Here is a 9,334-nt window from a genome sequence, read left to right on the forward strand (position 1 = left end):
TTGTAGTTATTGTTGTTATTGATATCATTGTTGTTGGATAGGACAGAGAGAAATGAATAGAGGAGGGGAAGACAGAAGGGGAGAGAAAAATAGACATGCAGGTGGGGAGCCTGCATGGGCTCAAACCTGGGTCCTTATGTCGGTCCTTGAACTTTGCGCCATCTGCGCTTAACCCACTGCTCTACCGCCAGACCCCCGTTTCTGTCCTTTCTAATGTATGTCATTCTCACAGGCGTAAAGTGGTATCTCAGTGTTGTTTTTATTTGCATTTTTGTGATAATCAGTGACTTTGAGCACTTTCTCATGTGTCTGTTGGGCCTCATAACCTCTTCCTCAGTGAAGTTTCTCTCCACATTATCTTCCCTTATCATTATTTTTTAAATGAGTTTGCTTTATTTTTTTGGATGTTAATTTTACTGAGCTCTCTATCTGTTTTGGTTATTAGTCCTTTATCTGAAGTATGTTGTCTAAATATATTCCCCCACACTTTAGGGTGTCTTTCTGGTTGGGCAATGGTATCGTGTGCTGTGCAGAAGCTTTTCACTTTGATGTAATCTCACTGATTTATTTTTGGTTTTGTTTTCTTTGCTGTTAGATTTGAATCTTTGAAGCTTTTTTGAAGCATAGATTGTGAAGTTTTCTGCCTATATTTTCTTCAGTGTGTTTGATAGTTTATAGTCTAAAGCCCATGTCTTTTAACCACTTAGAGTTAACTTTTGTGCACAGTGATACGTGATGGTCCAATTTCATTCATTTGCTCAATTCATTTATTTATTTGTTGTCTCCACTGATTTTCTTGGCATGCTTTTAATAAAGCTCTAGAGCGGGAATTTGATTAGAGGTCTTTGGAAAGCTGATGGGAGCTTCCTTTTACCTCCTTTTTTAATCACTCATTTCTCCTCTCTATCCAGTGCTCTCCTTGGAGATATTCAATCTGGAAGAGTGTCAGTTGTACCTGGCACCAGAAACACTCTGGGCAGCCAGCAGTTTTGAGAAAACTTGGGGAGCAAGTGGAAGACCTGCCCTAATCCTAGACACCCTGCTGGGTACCTAACTTTGAGTTTCTTCTCAAGCCTTGGTGCTTGGTATCTTGCAAGCCTGCTGAACTGCTCTGTTGATTACAGTTTATACCCATATCAGGCTTTAACCACCTTCGCAGCCAGGTTTCATTAGGAGGGCAGGAGAAGCCACAGAGCACCAGCAGAGACATTTGTAGCATCCCATTGAAGAAGCGACTCATGTGGAGTTCTAAATAAAATTTCCATGAGAGGAGAACACTGATTCAAGGCCAGGTAGTTTGTACAATTTGAGAACTTGCTTGTGGATTCTCGTTTTTTTTTTTTTTTTTTCCCTCTTCATCTGTCTCTCCCTCTCTCTTGCACTCTGTCTAAGGATAGAGAATGAAAGTATTGGGCTAAAGTGGTTTTCTGTATCTACCTTACTTGTGTAAGACAGTTGTCATGCTCAACTTAAAAAAATAAAATGGAATATAACTGACATAATGCAAAGAAGTAATGTCCTCATTACCCCTTCAGAACAATTTGTGGATTTATTGAAAAAGAAGGGGATTGACAATGATCCAGGGATTTAAGGTTTGGTTCTAGATCAAGGTGGCTTTTGTAAGGAGTTGACCTTGAAAAGAAGATGAGGACATTGCTAACTCACATGGGTCACTTAGGGGAAAGGAAAAATAGAAACAAATCACGCAGAAAAATAGGTTTGTTGTTGTTGTTCTTGCTATTACTGAGGCTTCACCACTCCAGACTAAGAGAGAGAGAGAGAGAGAGGAGACTACAACATTGAAGCTTCCTCTAATACAGTGAAGGCCAGACTTGACTTGAACCTGGATCACATGCATGGCAAAAGAACCATAGTATCTGAGTGGAATGGTTTTAAATGGTAAAGACCAATTTTCAGGGATTTTTAATTCATATGAATGTTAAATGAAATAGTGTAGATGAAACTGCTTCAAATGCTATATGATGTAAAGGATATAGATGTCCCTATGATGATATAAATTATACATTGATAAGGGTAAACGGTTAAGAGAATTTCTGCACTCTTTGTCCACCTGTATTTCTTTCTTTTTTTTTTTTATTTAAGAAAGGATTAATTAACAAAACCATAGGGTAGGAGGGGTACAACTCCACACAATTCCCACCGCCCAATCTCCATATCCCACCCCCTCCCCCGATAGCTTTCCCATTCTCTATCCCTCTGGGAGCATGGACCCAGGGTCATTGAGGGTTGCAGAAGGTAGAAGGTCTGGCTTCTGTAATTGCTTCCTCGCTGAACATGGGCGTTGACTGGTCGGTCCATACTCCCAGTCTGCCTCTCTCTTTCCCTAGTAGGATGGGTCTCTGGGGAAGCTGAGCTCCAGGACACATTGGTGGTGTCTTCAATCCAGGGAAGTCTGGCCGGCATCCTGATGACACCTGGAACCTGGTGACTGAAAAGAGAGTTAACATACAAAGCCAAACAAATTGTTGAGCAATCATGGACCCAAAGCTTGGAAATCCACCTGTATTTCTAAAGTTATAAACAGCCTTTTCAGACCTGGAGTCCTAACTGCCTGATGGTCAAATATTCAAATAGCTCATTGCATTTCTAGGGCTCTTCTGAGCTTAAGATGACTGATGACTTAATTTTAAGTAATGTTTTCATTAAATAACCTAAGTGTCTGTCAAATGATGAATGACTAAAAAGGCATACATATATATACATGAAACACTGAAATTTGTACATGGATGGACCAAAAAACTATTATACAGGTGGGGGTAGATAGCATAGTAGTTATGCAAAGAAATTCTCATGCCTGAGGCTCCAAAGTCCCAGATTTAATCCCCCGCACCACCATATGCCAGAGCTGAGCAGTACTCTAGTAAAAGAAACAAAACAAACAAAAAAATGTATGCTTAGGGGGGTCCGGCGGTGGTGCAGTGGGTTAAGCGCAAGTGGCGCAAAGCGCGGGGACTGGCATGAGGATCCCGATTCGAGCCCCTGGGTCCCCACCTGCAGGGGAGTCGCTTCACCAGCGGTGAAGCAGGTCTGCAGGTGTCCTTCTCTCCCCCTCTCTGTCTTCCCCTCCTCTCTCCATTTCTCTCTGTCCTATCCAACAACGAACAACATTAACAATGGCAGTAATAGTGACCACAGCGAGGCTACAACAACAAGGGCAACAAAAAGGGGAGAAAATGGCCTCCAAGAGCGGTGGATTCATGGTGCAGGCACCGAGCCCAGCAATAACCCTGGAGGGAAAAAAGAAATGTATGCTTAGTGAAGATAGTCTTAGAAAAGAAAATAGCATATATTTTCACTCATATATGGTTCATAGAAAAGACAAAACCAGATGAAGTAGGGAATCGGGCTCTAGCGTAGCAGGCTAGGCACAGGTGGCGCAAAGCGCAAGGACTGGCGAAAGGATACCGGTTCAAGCCCTAGCTCCCCACCTGCAGGGGAGTTGCTTCACAGGCCGTGAAGCAGGTCTGCAGGTGTCTATCTTTCTTTCCCCCTCTCTGTCGTCCTCCTCCTCACTCCATTTCTCTTTGTCCTATCCAACAACGATGACAGCAATAATAACTACAACAACAAGGGCAACAAAAGGGAATAAATAAACAAAATACATATTTAAAAAAACAGATGAAGTAAATCAAGCACACACAAAAAACTTTTAAAACTATATGGTCAGTTAATGGTTATCAGAAGGGAAAGGACTGGATAAATCAGGACAAAGGGGATGAATATATCATGGAAGATAGAATTGGATTTTTAGTGGTGAATTTAATGTGGTATATATATCCAGTTTCAGTGATACACACATGACATTTACATAATGTTATAATGCCTTGCTGGTTCAATGAAAGGTCTCATAACTAAAAATGAAAATAAAAATGTTTGAAATATGCAGGCATACAATGAATGAACAATACTTCTATGAAGTGTCCTACTAGGCAAAGTGTTTTCATGAAATTTATTTATTTAAAAGTTTACTGAATTAATATTCGTATAGGAGTATAGTTTCACATCTAGTATGTCTGTGTGTGTGTGTGTGTGTGTGTGTGTGTGTGTAGAAGTCTCACCACACTCACCACCAATGTTCCAGTGTCATTACACCGAAAAGACTTCTATCCCTTTCCTTCAGACTTTCCAATCTCATTCCCTCCGATAACCACCATAGTTTTCACAGCGCAAGAATTGGTTTGGCTATTGGCATTTTTGCAAGTTTTCTCACTTTAATTATTTACATTCCACAAATGACTGAAACCACATGGCAATTGTCTTTCACCTCTTTACTTATTTCACTTAGCATAATCACCTCAAGTTCCATACATTTTGTCCTAGAAGATATATCCCATAGCTTCTTTATTCAGACAGCTGTCAGTGGGCATTTAAGTGGATTCATATTTTTACTATTGTAAATAATGCTGCTACAAACATAGCTGTGCACAACTCCTTTCAAATTAGTGTTTCTTGTCCTCCATATACATGCTTCTGAGTGCAAATGCAAGATCATAAGATATTTCTATGTATGTATTTAAGTGAATCTCCATACTGTTTTATGAAAGTTCTTTTATCTTCACAAATTCATGGAGTAGTCGGTATCACCTCTCCTATTTTGGAGGTGAACATAGCTGATCACTACAGAATCATTCAGCTAGTAAGGAGCAGACCCATAATTTGACATGGGTTGCTTTGAGGGCAAATTAAACTCACTTTATGGACTTTGGTATTATACAAAGATAAATGTATTGAGGACAGTGATGTTTCATGATATTTTGGTTTATAGGCAATCCTCAGAAAAACATAACTTTAGACCACTGTTGTGATGATTTATTGGTTGAGAGGAAAATGTACATAAAAATGGAAAACAACCCTCAACTATCAGGATATAACTTGTAAAGTGATAACGACCCTACCATAGTGGTATTGTGAGGATGAAGTGAAATCATTGATGGAAAGTGCCCAATGTTTCATCCAGTACACAAAATAGATTCAACTCATCCAAAATTCCTTTCTCCTTTCCTAATAACACACAAGGCCAATGTGAAAGGATGTGGAAAAGAAAACTTCTTAAGAAAAGGAAGGCCCTCTGAAATATAACTAAAATATGCCTATTAGCTATTTACAAAATGGAGGACCCCCCAACTCACTCCTGTTATTATTTCCTTAGCTAATGTTTGGATGTTGAACTCGTTTTGTGCTTCACCCTCTGGAGGACTTTTAGCTGGACTCTTGTCTTGGTTCGAGTCTCCAATATTTTTTCTTGTTGTTTTAACCATTTTATATATTATGTTATGAGTTCCCTTTATCAGTACTTTTCAAATTATTGATTACTATTGCCTGGATTGACTTGTGTCTAAGTAATTTAATTAAAGGGTTTACCGTGGTGGAAGTTAACAGTTTTTTCAATCCCTGAGTTGGAGCTCAGTGGTGTAAAAGCCTCTTTTTTTTTCTTCCCTGTAGGCTATGGGAGCCTGAGGGCTTTTAAACTATCAATAGACTTCTTAGCTTAATCACTGACTCCTGACCAAGAGATAAAGCAGGGTGTGGCAGAGATAATCCAGTGGTTATGCAAAGAGACTTTCACAGCCCCTCAGCTATGCCACAGCGGTATAGGTCTTCTCCTGAGTTTCCCGGTTAGATCTCTGTCCCCTGCTGTCCCTCCCTGTTGCTGCTCCAGATTCTGAGGGTAGTAGCAATGGAGACTCAGAGTTGCACTTGGTGAGTCTCTGGGGAGTCCTTTCCTCCCTTCAGCTGTCCCCTTGTTGTGGAGCAGACTGGAGGTGGTGTCTCCACTGATAAACTGTTGAACTGTTAGCAGTCACTTAATCTCTCCTTAGGCACCTCTCTCCTCTCTGTCACCAGCCACGCGTGTTTGTACTCACAGGTGATTTACTGGGTTCCTGTGGTCATTCTAGTCCTGTCTTGTTTCGGTCCGGGTGGTCTCCTTTGGTATTCCTAGTTGATTCGGGAGAGGAGAGGAGAGGAGAGGAGAGGAGAGGAGAGGAGAGGAGAGGAGAGGAGAGGAGAGGAGAGGAGAGAAAGCGATCTGCTGCTCGTAGCTCCGCCTCCGGAAGTCGAATCCGGCAATTCTTTATTAAGGTAGAAATGTCAGACTCTCATCAGATTTCTTAGTACAAAACTTAATAGGGCAGGAAAAATGGAAACACTATTTCAGTATGCTGGGAGGGTGAGGGAGATAGCATAATTGTTATGCAAACAGACTCTCATGCATGAGGCTTCCAGTTCCCAGGTTCAATACCCCCAGACCACCACAAACCAGAGCTGAGCAGTGCTCTGTTAAAAGAGAGAGAGAAACAGAGACAGAGAGAAATAAATGTGCTGAAAGATAAGAAATGCCAATAGCAAATTTAAAAAAATAATCTATTTTTTATTTTTATTGCCACTGGGGCTAGGTACTAGCACTACAAACCCACTGGTCCAAGCAGGCATTTCTTTTCCTTTCTATTTTTGTTATATATGACAGAAATTGAGAAGAGAGGGGGAGACAAAGAGGAAAATAAATAGACACACATCTGCGCACCTACTTCAACTCTTGTGAAGCATTCCCCATGCATGTTGGCAGTGGATTTAAACCTGGGTCCTTGTGCTTGGTAATGTGTGCATTCTATTTGATGTGCAGCCTCCATAACAACTTTCAACCTATGGTCAATAACAGATGAGTGGCTAAGAAAGTTGTGGTTTATATACACAATGGAATACTATTCAGCTATTAAGAATAATGAATTCACCTTCTTCACCTCATCTTAGATGGGGCTTCATAAGCCAGAGAGAGAAGGATAAATATGGGATGATCTCACTCATAGACATAAATTAAGAAATAAGAACTGAAAGGGGAAAGACAAAGTAGAACTGGGACTGGCCTTGGCGTGTTGCACCAAAGTAAAGGATTTGGGGTGGGGGTCTTTCAGGTCCTAGTGCATGATGGTGGAAGAGGACCTAGGCTGAATGTGAGAGTGTTTTGCAGAAAACTGAGAAAATATGCACAAGGACCTGGGTTCAGACCCTCACTCCCCACCTGCAGGAGTGGGTTCAGGCCCTCACTCCCCACAAGCAGTAAAGGAGGTCTACAGCTGTCTATCTTTTATTTTATTTTTAAAATTTTCTTTATTGGAGAATTAATGGTTTGCAGTTGACTGTAAAATACAATAGTTTGTACATGCATAACTTTTCCTAGTTTTCCACGTAACAATTCAGTTAACACAAAACCAAACAAATTGTTGACCAATCATGAACCTAAAGTCTGGAATAGTGCAGATGAAGAGTTGGGGGGGTCCTCCATTTTGTAGATTGGCATAGTTTAATGATATTCCAAAGGGCCTATTGTTGTATGCTTTACATTGGGTTCTAGTTCTCCCCCACCGAGAGAATTAGATCAGTCCAGTTAATTTCCCGGCCCGCTTGGCCCCGCCCCTAGGGACCCCGCCAGAGTTCCAGAGAGACAGAGTTACAGAGTTTGAGAGTAAAAGAGGGTTCCTGAGTTCCAGAGTAAGAGAGAGTGCTTGCGCCGCTGCAAAGAGACAGCAGAGTTCTGTTTGGTGATTAGTTTGTCTTAGTTTATGAATCGTTGTTCCTGAATAAAGAGATACAGCTTCCCTGCCCAGCCGTTGTCTCCATGTCTCTGTTACCCACTCGTGAACCTAGCCCGCCCGCCCTGCAAGAGCCTATGAATTTTAACAACAGCCTATGGCTATACTAGTGTTTTTTTTTTTTTTTTTTTTGCCTGAGTCTGAAATCTGATATGCAGCTGGATCTTAATTAATATCTGGGGAGGTGATGTCATGCCTGGCAGAAGGACCAGAAAGCTGGATCTGGTAAGACAGTAGTTACTTAATATGGGAAAAGGGTATAAATATTGTTGACTGTAAACCTCATCGATTTGATGTGATCTGGGGCCCATATTCATCTTAGGAGCCTATGTGACCGCTGCATCCCTGTAGATCTGAGCTCATATTCTGTGGTCATGAGTAGGAAAATTCCAAGCTGCCCCAATTTCAGGACTCATCATCCTCAAGGGTAGCATTTAGTATGTTGTCCAGTGTCGTCAAAGTCCGGGGCGCCAGTATGCCAGGCTAGCTTCGTGTGGGGGAGACAGAGACCAGGGACACAAGGCTGAGTGGAGAAGCTGTATTTTTTTATTCACGACCAAACGGTTCAAAAACTAATCTAATCTAATCACCACACAAATCTGTCTTGCATCTTTCTCCTCAGGAACCCAGGTAGTACCTAGGGTTGGGGGCGGGGAGAAGGAAGAAGCGGGAAACTAGCAAGGGCTAAACCAAATCTCCCGGAGGCGGGGGGAGTGAGACCAAACCAATGTAACAGAAAAGACCTTGTAAATAGACCACAATGTCAAGCAATGTAACAGAAGCAGAACTAGATCCCAGAAGCAGAACTAGAAGCATACCAACAGTCCAGCCTCCCTTTGGAGGATGGAACACTCTCTACCATTGTTGCTCCAAGTTGAGGGCAAGGTCCTATGGGGGCCCACAAAGGGGTCTATTGTGTTGTTCCTGATAGAGATGACCAGTAACAATGGAGAGAGGGATTTATTCGAGGTCTAGGCCCATCATGTCTGTTTGGGAATCTCAGGAATCCCTGATTAGGGCCCCAGCTGATGTGGTGGCCTGATAGTGACTAGAGAGTCATCATTAAAGCATGCCAGTCGTTTGCCTTTATTCAGCTTTTGCAGTCCTTGCTTTGCTAAGGTTAGCTTTGGAGTGAGTGAGAGAACTATATTAGGAAGTAGGTGAGGAGGGTATCTAAGTCTAATTAGATACTATTTCATTATGAACTTTATACTGGCTCACTGCAGACTATTATGTATTTTTGCTTCCAGGTATATATTTTGCCCTAATTTATGGATACATGTGGACATATAAGCTATCTTACAGGACCTGGTCTATATATTTGTTTTGGGACTTTGTTAGGAAGTGAACCTCCGGGAATGGAATTAGAGAATACTATGAAAGGAAAGGTCTCACTCAAGTAATGAGGGTAAAGGGTTTGATGCCTGACGTCTCTGGACACAGTCTGAAGTGAAGCATGCTGAGGTGGTACTCCTTGTGTTGACTAGTTGGGATCGATGGATGGAATATCATTTGGTATGAATTGAGAGAAGCATGCAGGAAAGTGCACCCCACCCTAAGGTTCCAGGACTGGGGCAAATACAGTCCCTATAGAGGAAGCAGGAGCTTTCTGCTGTCTTAAGGTTTAAGAAGACAATAGATAGTCATCGCTATAATCACATTATTTGGCAATTGGGTTAACAAATATCCCTTTGTTAGGATATTTGCTGTATCATACACAACAT

The sequence above is a fragment of the Erinaceus europaeus genome, chromosome X (assembly GCF_950295315.1).
Source record: "Erinaceus europaeus chromosome X, mEriEur2.1, whole genome shotgun sequence".
NCBI lineage: Eukaryota > Metazoa > Chordata > Mammalia > Eulipotyphla > Erinaceidae > Erinaceus > Erinaceus europaeus.